The 12051-nt window shown below is 42.9% G+C and overlaps 1 protein-coding gene across 3 annotated transcripts in view; it reads right to left on the reverse strand.

The window, feature by feature from the left end:
* Positions 1-12051, reverse strand: part of LOC144582098 (serine/threonine-protein kinase MARK2-like) — a 123148-nt gene that overhangs the window by 25453 nt on the left and 85644 nt on the right. The window contains exons 11-12 of one of the 3 annotated variants that reach the window (XR_013533992.1): positions 6470-6527; positions 1795-3799 (exon numbers count right to left, since the gene is read on the reverse strand). The exons of 1 other annotated variant lie outside the window; for it this stretch is intronic. The gene's annotated coding sequence lies outside the window, so the exon portion shown is untranslated. Of the gene's footprint in view, positions 1-1794; positions 3800-6469; positions 6528-12051 lie in introns of those variants that run through there. One more of the 3 variants, XR_013533990.1, reaches the window with a different exon arrangement.

Here is a 12051-nt window from a genome sequence, read left to right on the forward strand (position 1 = left end):
TACAACCTCCACCTCCCGGATTCAAATGATTCTCCTGAGTCAGCCTTCTGAATAGCTGGGATTATAGACACATGCCAACACGTCCAGCTTATTTTTGTATTTTTACTAGAGACAGAGTTTCACCACATTGGTCAAGCTGGTCTTGAACTCCTGATCTCGTGATCTGCCCACCTCAGCCTCCCAGAGTGCTGGGATTACAGGTATGAGCCACCGCACCCAGCCTAAAAGGTCATGTAATATATGATTCCACTTACATGAACTATCTAGAATAGGTAAGTCTACAGAGACAAAGGTTGGTGGTTGCCAAGGACTAGAAGCAGGGGGAAGGGGAGTAGACTGCTTAATGGGTAAGTAAGTGGTTCCCTTTTCGGGGGGCAATGAAGATGCTTTAGAACTAGATAGAGGTGATGGTTGTACAATATTGTGAATTAGACAATATTGTTGTTGTTATTTTGAGGCAGGGTCTCGCTCTGTCACCCAGGATGGAGTACTACAGTGCAATTTTGGCTCACTGCAGCCTTGAGCCTCCAAGCTCAAACCACTCTCCCATCTCAGCCTCCCAAGAAGCTGGGACGACAAGCATGGGCCACCACACCCGCTAATTTGTTTATTTTTTGTAGAAACAGATCTATATACTCTTAAATCATGAAGTTTATGTTCTGTGAGCTTTACCCCAATAAAAACTGTTTAATATTTAAAAATATATTTAATAACTAGTCACTTTAGTAACCAGTTACTACAGAGATAATAAAAAGACATTGCAATCTTAATAACCGTCGTATGTTTCTCTTGGATTAAGGTTATAACCAGTCCTCCCTCTTTTGGAGTTTCACATCCAGAGACTCAACCAACAGTAGATTGAAAATATTCTGAAAAAAAAACCACAATACAACAATAAAAAATAACACAAATTTTAAAACAATACAGCATAACCACTGTTGACATAGCATTTACATTGTAGTTGGTATTACAAGTGACTAGATATGACTTGAAGTATGCTAGAGGCTGTGTGTAAATGTCCTCCAAACATGTCTATAAAAGACTGACTATAATCAGAGTTTGAAGGACTATTTTTTTTCAGTTGGATGGATTAAAACTATTACCAACCTTTAATAATTTTCTGACCCCTGCAATTCATTTTAATGACTTATGATTATTATTGTGCAAATAATTAGGATAAATTTTAATGAAAGGCTTTCTTTGTATGTGCTGCAAATGATTGCTATGGTTAATAAAATTCACCTATTTTACAATAGTAGAAAGAGGAAAAGTTAGAATTGATTTTTTTAAAAAGACCATTAAGACCTTTGGAAGTGGGTATCTCACTGTATTCCCGATGTCACTGACTCTAAGGTGCAAATTTTTTTCCAGTTTTAACATTGCTGAACTCAGGGTGCCTGTGACAGGCACTGAGACCAGGCAGCTGTCAGGATGTAGCTGTAGCTGTCATTGCCTGCTCTGGTTCATCCAAAAGTGCTAAATCATGTCGGGGACCTGGGGGACAATTCCAGAGACAAGAGTGCGCTCTTTAAAGAACATTCTTGATTTTGAAACATGGACATTAATGAGTCAAGGTCAAAAAATGGTTGTGAAGAGTTGAATTCGGAATGTGAAGTTGTCTCAGGAATGCTTAGACAGTTTGTTTCAATTACATTTGACTTTTCATATGTGTGTGTACATACACACACACACACACACACACACACACATGATATAGAGGAATGTCTTTGCTAAATAAGCCTTAAGAAGCAATTTCAATGAGGTCCAAATAAAAATTAAAATGATAAACAAGTATTTAATCATCATTTAATTGGCAGCATTTTTTGTCTCCATAGAACATAAAATAATGGTGTTATATATTCAGTGATATCTTCGATATAATCAAGCATAGCGACTCTTTTGTATAAAATCTTAAACATTTGTATTATTTTTGAAAGTCATTCACAGCTCCAAATATTAAAACTGGTACACTTTTAATTTAAAGGTTAGCATATTTCAGTTTAGCTCTTTCAATACATGTTTACTGAAAACCTGCAAAAATGAAGAGATATATATCACATACAATGTGGAATATTAAAATATATGATAGCTCATACTCCAAAACAATTTACAGTCTGATTGATCCATGATATTACTGATCTATGATTATGAGTAACATTCATTCAAAAAATATGTACTGAGTAATTTCCATGTATCGGGTTCAGTTCTGGGAACTGGGAATACAGTAGTAAACAAAGCAACCTTCCTACCCTCCTTGAACTCGCCTTCTAGAAGGAAGACCGTCTGTAAAAGGGACATATAAGTAAATGTATATAGTGCTGGTCAGTGATAAAGGCTAAGAAACAAAAGTAACTGAAGACTGGAAGAGGACTGTAAATGTTGGAAGGAGACTGAAGTTTTAGGTAAGTATCTAGAAAGCCTCCACCAGAAAACCTGCAGGAAGTAGGGGGCAAAACAGATCACAGGGGAAAAGAGCATTCCAGTGGAGGGAACCTGGAAGGCCAGAAGCGGAGGCGTGCCTGCATGTTGAGGAACGAGGAAGGTAGTCCAACTAGAGTGGAGAAAAGAGTGTAGCAGGTGATGGCATCAGAGAAGTCAAGAGCAACCAAGTCACACTGAGCCCGTGGTCAGAGTTAGGACCTCTGCTTTTCTTCTGAGTGGGATGAGAGTCATTTGCGATGTCTTAGCAGAGAAGTGACTCACTTTTCATGGGTTTGCCTTGACTGCTATGTTGAGAGGAGACTGAAAGCGGGCAGGGCACAGCCGGTAGCCAGTTAGGAGGTGTCTTAGTCGAGGCCCAGCTGCTATTACAAAATACCTGGGACTGGACAATTTCTAAACAATCAAAACTGACTCTCAAAGTTCCAGAAGCTGTGAAGTCCAAGGTCAAGGCACCAGCATATTCTGAGTCTGGTGAGGGCCTGTTTCTCATAGATGGTGCCTTCTCTGTGTCCTCGCATGGCAGAAGACAAAAGGACCTAGCTAGTTCCCTGCAGCCCTTTCATGAGGGCATTAATCCTATTCATGGGGGTAGAATCCTCATGACTGAATCACCTCCCAGAGATCCCACCTTCTAGTACCATCAGGTTGGGGTTTAAGTTCCAACATATGGATTTTAGAGGGACACACACATTTAAACCACAGCAGCAGGTGAAAGATGAGGGCACCTTGGATCATGGTAGTGTGAGTGAGGAAGGTGAGAGTGATAGAACTTTGAATATATATACAGATTTGAGATGAAGTCTCACTCTCCCAGGCTGGAGTGCAGTGGTGCAATCTCAGCTCATTGCAACCTCCACCTCCCAAGTTCAAGTGATTGAAAACCTCAGCTTTCCAAATAGCTGAGACTACAGGTGCATGACCCCACACCCAACTAATTTTTTTTCATATTTTTAGTAGAGACTGGTTTTCCCCATGTTTCACAGGCTGGTCTTTAACTCCTGACCTCAAGTGATCTACCCACCTTGGCCTCGCAAAGTGCCGGCATTATAGGTGTGAGCCACTGCACTCAGCCAAATTCTGAACATATTTTGAAGGTAGCACCAACAGGATTTGTTGATAGATTGGAGGTGGGGCATGAAATACAGAGAGTTGTCACATGATGCCATGGTCTTTGGTCTGAGCAAATATAATGAAGTTGTCATTAGCAGGATGAGAAAGAATCGAGGAAGCACCATCAAGATCTCAGTTTTGAACACGTTGCATTTGAGATGCTGTGCTCTGTGAAGTGATTCCAGCAGGTCTAGAATTGGCCTGAACTTTTACTGAAATGAGAAATAGACCTGCATAGCATCGTTCCCTGGGAAGACACAGAACATATTGATTACTAGTGGTACTTTGTACCCATAGGTCTGTGGAGTTTTTGGATGGTTTATACTACCTTGTCAGCATTGTTGATTAGTAATGGTGAGGTTAGATTGATGGTTTGCACCTGGTTTCAGTGAGGACCGTCTCCTCCCTCACCCCCTAGAAGGCTCTGCCATTGGGCTCAGTTGCACAAGAGCAAGTGCCCAAGTGATGCCTATGGGATAAAAGGCACCCAAGATCAGATGGTCATGGTGGTTCACACCTGTAATCCCAACACTTTGGGAGGCTGAGGTCGGTGGATCACCTGCGGTCAGGAGTTTGAGACCAGCCTGACCAATTTGGTGAAACCCATCTCTACTAAAAATACAAAAATTAGCTGGACATAGCCGTGGGCACCTGTAGTCCCAGCTACTCAGGAGGCTGGGACTCGAACCCAGGAGGTGGAGGTTGTGGTGAGGCAAGATCATGCCACTGCACTCCAGCCTGGGTGATACAGCTAGACTCCTCAAAAAAAAAAAAAAAAAAAAAAATCCTGAGACCCAAGACAAGACTCCATTTGGGGCTCCCTAGTTGTAAGGTGTTCCATCTACGTATCAGTGGTTCCTGATCTGGGAGAGGGCATGTCAAGTGTGGCCCTTCCAGAGGGAGGATAATTGGAGCTTGCACCTGGCCCCTCTGGACCCCTTGCTGTGTGACACAGCCTGTTGGAAATAGATGTTCAGTGCTGCAAAGAAAAACTGGCACTGAGACAAAGTGTCTTTCAGCAAGGCAATTTTTGCCTCCTGGACTGCAGGAAGGGTACCCTCGCTAGTCATCGTGCATGAGAGTACAAAGAACAAAGGTAAACATGCAAATTTATTTCTTAAATATTTGGGGTTGTCACTGCTGTGTCTGATCTCCGTTGGCTGGAGCCAGACCTCACAATCTAAACTAAAACCCCATTGGCTAACAACTTAAGACTTTTCTAAACAGGTAAAAGCAGTGGAGAGCTGGGAAATGCCTGTGAGCACGTCCAGCACAGTTAAAGTACAAGGACATAAAATGTACTATGTGCCTGTAAGCATGGCATGTCTAATAGCTGCATAGGATAGGGCTTAACGAAGAGTTATTAGCACACTTATGATTTATTCTTTAACAAGAAACCAAACTTTAAAAAGGAACTTTTCTACTTCCCACACAGCCCTCGGTTGTGATGCATGCCCCTACTTCAAGCTGCTGCTATATCGTATCCTCTTCCTGCAGAAAACTGTGGATTGGTAAACACTGTCATTTGGTGACCTGTAAGTCTTTAGCAATGAAACTCTGCTCAACTGCCACCAATAAAGCAGATGCCAGTTAGACATTAGGAGGTTGATTACAGAAATGGACTCTAAGCTCCTCCGTCAAAGATGAAGTCTATTTCCTCACTCTTTGAATTGACCAGTGACTTTCTTTTGGTAACAGAATGTGGTAATAGGAACAGTGGCTGGTTCTGGGCCTAAGCCTTGTTAAGTGAAGCCAAATTCCACCTGGGGTTGCCTCCGTTCTTGTGTCTAAGTTAGATTGCAGTAACAAACTGCAATCTAACCTAGACATAAATTAGATGAAAGCAAAACTCACGAGCAGACTTTGGTAACAAATAGCTGAGTCCCAACCAGTCACAGCAACTGAGCTTCAGTCAGTTACAGGTGGCCAACTGATCAGACCAGCTTCAAATATAGTGTCTGCTGATTGGTTACTGAGCTGTAACTAATCAAGTTGTTTCTGAAGCTCATTTCTGTTCTCTGTCTATAAATGCTGCCTGCCTACGTTGCAAAGTAGGGCGCTCTCACCTGCGTGTTTTCTCTCTCTTCTTCTTCCTCCCACCCTCCCTCTCTCCCTCCTACCCTCCCTCCCTCTCTCCCTCTTACCTTCCCATCCTCCCTCTCTCCCAGGCTATCCTGCTGAAGGATGAGACATGTGCAGCAGAGTGAAATCAGCTCAGTTTTCCCAGCTGAGGCCCCATACATTTGAGAAAGCCCAGAAAAGATTACTCAAGCCATTCAGCAAACCCACAGCTGACAATAGATGCATAAATGAGCTTCACCAAGCCCAGCACAAATTATCTGAACTGCCCAGCTGGTCCACATACTGTAAGCAAAAATAATAGTTTGTTATATGCACTAAGGTTTTGTGGTTGTATGTTATACAACATTATTGTGGCAATGGGTAACGGACACATATGTTCAAGTAGAGATGTCAAGCAGGCAGTTGGATGCATGCGTCTGAAGGTCAGGTGAGAAGTCCAAGCTGGAGGAAACTGTGAGAGCATTCAGCAACGTAGTGGACACAGCTGCTCCACCTAGACTCCCTGCGGTACCTTGTTTTCTTTTGAGAGCCCCACTCCTGCTTTTGCTTCTAACACCCAGCACCTGTGTCTTTTTGGAGTCTTCCCTTAGGCTTTTAGAGCTGCTTTCCCCTCCACAATCAGAAAACAAGATATACTTGGAAATTGACTTCCCTCCAGGACAGTGGTCCCCAACCTTTTTGGCACCAGGGGCCGGTTTTGTGGGAGACAGTTTTTCCATGGACCGGGCAGTGCAGGGGATGGTTTTGGGATGATTTGAGCACATTGCATTTATTGTGCCTTTTATTTCTATTATTATTACATTGAAATCTACAATGAAATAATTACACAACTCACCATAATGTAGAATCAGCGGGAGCCCTGAAATTGTTTTCCTGCAACTAGATGGTCCCATCTGAGGGTGATAGGAGACAGTGACAGATCATTAGGCACTAGATTACCATAAGGAGCGTGTAACCTAGATCCATCACATATGTAGTTCACAATAGTGTTCCTGCTTCTATGAGAATCTGATGCCACTGCTGATCTGACAGGAGGTGAAGCTCAGTTTCACTCTCTGGCCCACTGTTTATCTTCTGCTGTGCAGCTCAGCTCTTAACAGGTCAGGACCAGTACCAGTTCCTGGTCCAGAAGTTGGTGATTCCTGTGCTATAAGACAGGAGGTGGAGCTCAGGCAGTAATGCGAGGGATAGGGAGTGACTGTAAATACAAATGAAGCTTCACTTGCTTGCTCATCTACCACTCACCTCCTGCTCTACAGCTCAGTTTCTAACAGTACCACAGACAGGTACCGGTTCGTGGCCCAGGGTTTGAAGACTCGTGTTCTAGGACAATCCTTGACCAGTGACACACAGGCACAGGGTACAGAGCAGAAGGTGTGTGAAAGCCTAGTTCTCTTGTTCCAAAAAACTCTGGGCATATCTTAAGCCCCAGGGTTTCTGTACACCCAGGATTGGGTTAAACCCACCACCCTTTGCAAAGCCTGCCTGAGATTAAACCTTTGCTGGGCTTTCTCTCCTCTGTTTACATCTCCCTCAGCCTTACTAGTCCAGGGAGTATTTCCTTAAGAAATCATGTGCGTACAAATCAGGCTCTGCTTCTGGGTCACCCACCCTAAGACAACACATAAGTAATATTTGAAGCCATAAGTCGAGATGAGCAATCTATAAGATTAGCAAGGGGCTTGGTATTCATAGTTATTCTCTATATTTAGCATTTTAAGCATTTTGATTCTTTTTAATTTTGCATTCCTTTTTAAAATTTTGGAACCAAGGCAATTCTGAATGTTGCTAAGTATGAAGTCTGCCCTTGCACTGATGAATTTATGGAGCAAATATTCAAGATTCTGTCAGAGTCGGATTTTCTAACCAGGTTAACATCCCCTTGATAACATATTGGCTTCTGGATGCAAATATAAAAATAAATAGAGGGATGGGAGTGTGTGAGACCGTGTGCAAGTGTGTGTGTGTGTGTGTGTGTGTGTGTGTGCACAGACACTTCTGTTGAGGCAGGAATAAAGGAGTCCTATGCGTGTTATTGGCCATCAGACCAGGTGAGAAACAGCCCCATGGAACTAGAGAACACATTCCAGATTCTGGAATGTTTTGCACAATATCTGAGAGTAATATGGTAAAGCTCCAAAAAGAAAAAATGGCCACAAATACATATCATTCAAAAATATTTATTTTAGGTCATTTACTATATAACTGTCAATGCACATGTAGGATGAACTTATCAGACATGATTCTGCCCTCTCTGCCCTTAAAAGTTTATAGGCTAATGCGGGGAGGAGAGATAGGCAATAAATAATTACCTAGATAATCCTTTACTTGTTATTTGTGTTTGAAAGAAAAAGTACGAGGCATTCTTAGGTAAATGACTGGGGACTAACTCTGGGTTAGTAACTGGAGAAAACACTCTTTGGCTTGTCCAGACTCTGAGCCCATCGCCAGACTCTGAGCTCCCCAGAGCAGAGACTGTGTCTTGCTCACCCTCCATCACAATGCTAGATTTGTGGCATTTTAAAAATGTTTGTTGAATGGATGCATGAGGTTACTAGTGAGGATGAGAATAAGGGCTGTGGTAAAGGAGACCTAGGAGAAGAGATTTCAACGTAAGTTGAAGCCAGATCATGGAAGACCTTAAGTATCATTTGAAAAAGTTTGGACTTCATCATGTGGGACATGGGGGGGCCACTAAAAGTGTCTGAGTCAGATTGATGTGATTAGAGCTGTGTTTCATGAAGGCAACTCTGGAGAGGCTGGGGGCAGGGGGCCAGCTGGGAAGTCACGTAGACTGGTGGTAGCAGAAAGGGATGGGAAGGAGGGAACAGCGACAAGGGGATGATTGGCTGCATCAGACCCTGAGAACTCATTTCAAGTGAGAGATTTGCTCTGGGGCATTTGCCACCAGAGGCTGCAGTTCACATAAACTCTCTGTAACATTTCCTAAGAATTCTCCAGAGGCTCATGAGTTTTCTAGTTAGGTAATTAAGAAATAGTTATGTTCTCAAGAGAATAGCTGATTGCCCTAGATAATTTCTCCAATTTTGATTTAGCAAATGGGTGAGATAACTATGCCATCCTTCCTTTTTGACTGATGCCCACTTCCTTCAGACTAAACAACCATTCAATCACACGGCAGCAACATCAGTCACCGATGACGTCTTTAGAAGCTTCACTGTGTCAGCTCCTGGATTTGGGCGTCCCTTTATGAACTAGAGTTTATGGTTCATTTTTATTGCTCTATCTCCTACTCACTGTAATTGCCATTACTGTAGATGATACCATGGGTTGGTTTGTTCATTAAAAGTAAATAAGTCTGAAAGAAAAGGGAGCATACCAAAAACTTATGCTGTATTGCAAATTTTATATCAGAAGTCAGGAATGAGAAAATTTAAGATTCTCCAGGCACTCGAATGTTAATTTCTCTGCCCTACATATGTTTCAAAAGATATTTCAAATCTGATCCTGAATCCGAACTAATCATCCATAAGGTGGGTGGGTTAGCATGAGCATAATTTATCTTCTGGTTTGTTAATTTCATAAACAATATTTATGATTAATTATTCTGTGCACTCCTGAACATTTATGAGGGTCTATTATGTGCCAAACTCTTCCATATTTTATATCTTTATGTACCTAAAGCTTTCATCTTCACACAACTCCTGCAAGATGCTGTGTTATTATCTCTATTTTACAGTTGAAGCAACAGGCTCAGAGTGGTTCAGTGATGTGCCTGAGGCTACACAGCTCATCGGTGATGGAGCCTGTTGGAAATTGGAGTTACCTTGGCTCCAAGCCCCACTCCACTATCCTGCCTTTCTCTAAGATTGAACCAGAGCTCCACAACTCAGCAAAAAGGTTGAAAGTCTTCTCTAATGTAGGCGGATAAAATGAAAGCTGTCTTTCATGCTGCCCTGTCATCAAAGCCGAGAGCAAGCCTCAGTAAGTTTACCAGTTTCAGTGAGCAAAACAACCCGATTCCCAACAGCAAGCAGGCATGACCACTGTTGAGAAACATTAAGTTTACCCCACCCCCATGGTTCTCTTGTGGAAGATACTTTTAGTTTCTAATTCGTGGTATTCGGGTAACAGCTGCCTACTAGTATATTTGTATATGTAGATCACCTGTGTATTAATAAGAATCACTTGTCAAAGAGCAAATAAACACATGGATGACTCTCTGCTCAGGGGTTTTCAGTCTGGAGAGCTGTCAGCCCCACAGGCTCTCAGGCTGTTGGTCCCCAGGATAGATTCACTCCGTTGTGCTGTTTTGGTATCTGCCTCTCAAATACCTTCAGCGCCATCTGGGTGGGGGTCTCCCAACTGAGCTGGGTTTTGGTAAGAGGTGCCAAAATGTGGAGACTAAAACCCAGGATGAAGGATTGCCTGAACAATGTAAAAAGAGGCTAAGCTGAAGGTATCTCTGCAATGTTTGAAAAGAATCCCCCAGGTGAGTTAGGGGGAGCCAGAGGGAGCCTGGGGGGAGACTCCTAGGTGAATTAGGGAGAACCCAGAAGTGGCCCAAATACTACTGGAAAAAATCCCTGGGGTAAGTTGGGGAGCTCAGGAGGAGCCCAAGGGAGACTCCCAGGGTGAATTAGGGAGAACCTTGAAGTAGACCAAGAATGTTTGAAAAAATCTCCCAGGGTTAGTTGGGGGAGCTCGGAATTGGCGCAAGAACATTTGAAAAAAATCTCCAAGGGTGGCAGCTGGGGGAACTCGGTCATATTGGGGTAACATCAGCCAAAGATCAAGCCAACACAGGGTTTATTTGGTGTGGTCCATTTGGACTTTGGTGTGTTTTGCCCTGGAGCTGTTTCAGACATAAGATGAGAAAAAGGATTCAGGAGAAAATTCAGGAGAAGAGAAGGAGTGTGATTAAGTATGTAAAGAAATCATGGAGCAAAAAGATAAAAAGTCAAATAAGGAAAAGGTGTGCCCATCAGCCCTGCTCAGTATCTTGTAGAGAGATGGTCAGAGCCTCCCTGATATTTCTACCGCTGCTTCTGTTGGCGTGTGTGCTCCTAGAACTATGGTAACCAGTCCAGGTGCTTATACTCCTATATCTATGGTAACCAGTTCTATCCAAGCTGGGATTCAACAAGTGGGAAATGAGGGAGATTTAGAGGCATGGCAATTCCCAGTGGTTACACACCTTCCAGATCAGCAAGGGCAAGTATGGGTTGCTTTTGAACCCCTTCCCTTCAAACTGTTAAGAGTTTAAACAGGCCATCAGTCAGTATGGGCCTGAGTTTCCATTTGTGCTAGGATGATAGAAGAGCATACCTTTTTTTTTTGTTTGTTTTAATTGTATTTGGCTCTGGAGTACATGTGCATATCCTACATCCTGCAGGATTATTGCATAGGTACCTACATGCCATTGTGGTCTGCTGTCTCCATTCCCCACCTCCACCACCTCCCAACACTTCTACATCCCCCCATCAGGCATTTCTCCCAGTGTTATCCCTCCCCATCCTCCCCGCCACCATCCCCCCTCCCCCACACCTAGCTCTGTGTTTCCTTCCCTGTGCCCAAGTGTTCTCATTGTTCATCACCCGCCTATGAATGAAAACATGGTGTTTGGTTTTCTGTTCTTCTGCCAGTTTGCTGAGAATTATGGTTTCTAGGTTCATCCATGCCTGTACAAAGGAAATGAACTCATTGTTTTTTATGGCTGCATAGTATTTCATAGTGTATATGTGCCACTTTTTTTTTTCCCAGTCTATCATTGATGTGCATTTGGTTTAGTTTCCAAATCTTCCCAGTCATAAACAAAACCACAATGAACATACGTGTGCATGTGTCTTGATGATAGAATGATTTATAATCCTTTGGGTATATACCCAGTAATGGGATTGCTGGGTCAAATGGAATTTCTATTTTTAGATCCTTGAGGAATCGCTACACTGTCTTCCACAATGGTTGAACTAATTTACACTCCCACCAACAGTGTAAACGTGTTCTTATTTCTCCACATCCTCTCCAGCATCTATTGTCTCCAGATTTTTTTTTCTTTTTTTTTTTTTTTGAGATGGAGTTTGGCTCTTGTTGCCCAGGCTGGAGTGTAATGGTGCAATCTTGGCTCACTGTGACCTCCACCTCCCGGGTTCAAGTGATTCTCCTACCTCAGCCTCCAGAGTAGCTGGGATTATAGTGCCCACCACCATGCCTAGCTAATTTTTTTCTATTTTTAGTAGAGATGGGGTTTTACCATGTTGGCCAGGCTGGTCTTGAACTCCTGATCTCAGGTGATTCACCTGCCTCAGCCACCCAGAGTGCTGGGAATACAGGCATGAGCCACTGCATCCAGCCACCTGATGACTTCTTAATACAATTAAATTCCTAACTTTGGGGTGAAGTTGACAAAATTTTTGAGTTGATTATTTGTTGGCATATAGGGTTTTCATATTGAAG

This window comes from Callithrix jacchus, chromosome 4 (assembly GCF_049354715.1).
Source record: "Callithrix jacchus isolate 240 chromosome 4, calJac240_pri, whole genome shotgun sequence".
NCBI lineage: Eukaryota > Metazoa > Chordata > Mammalia > Primates > Cebidae > Callithrix > Callithrix jacchus.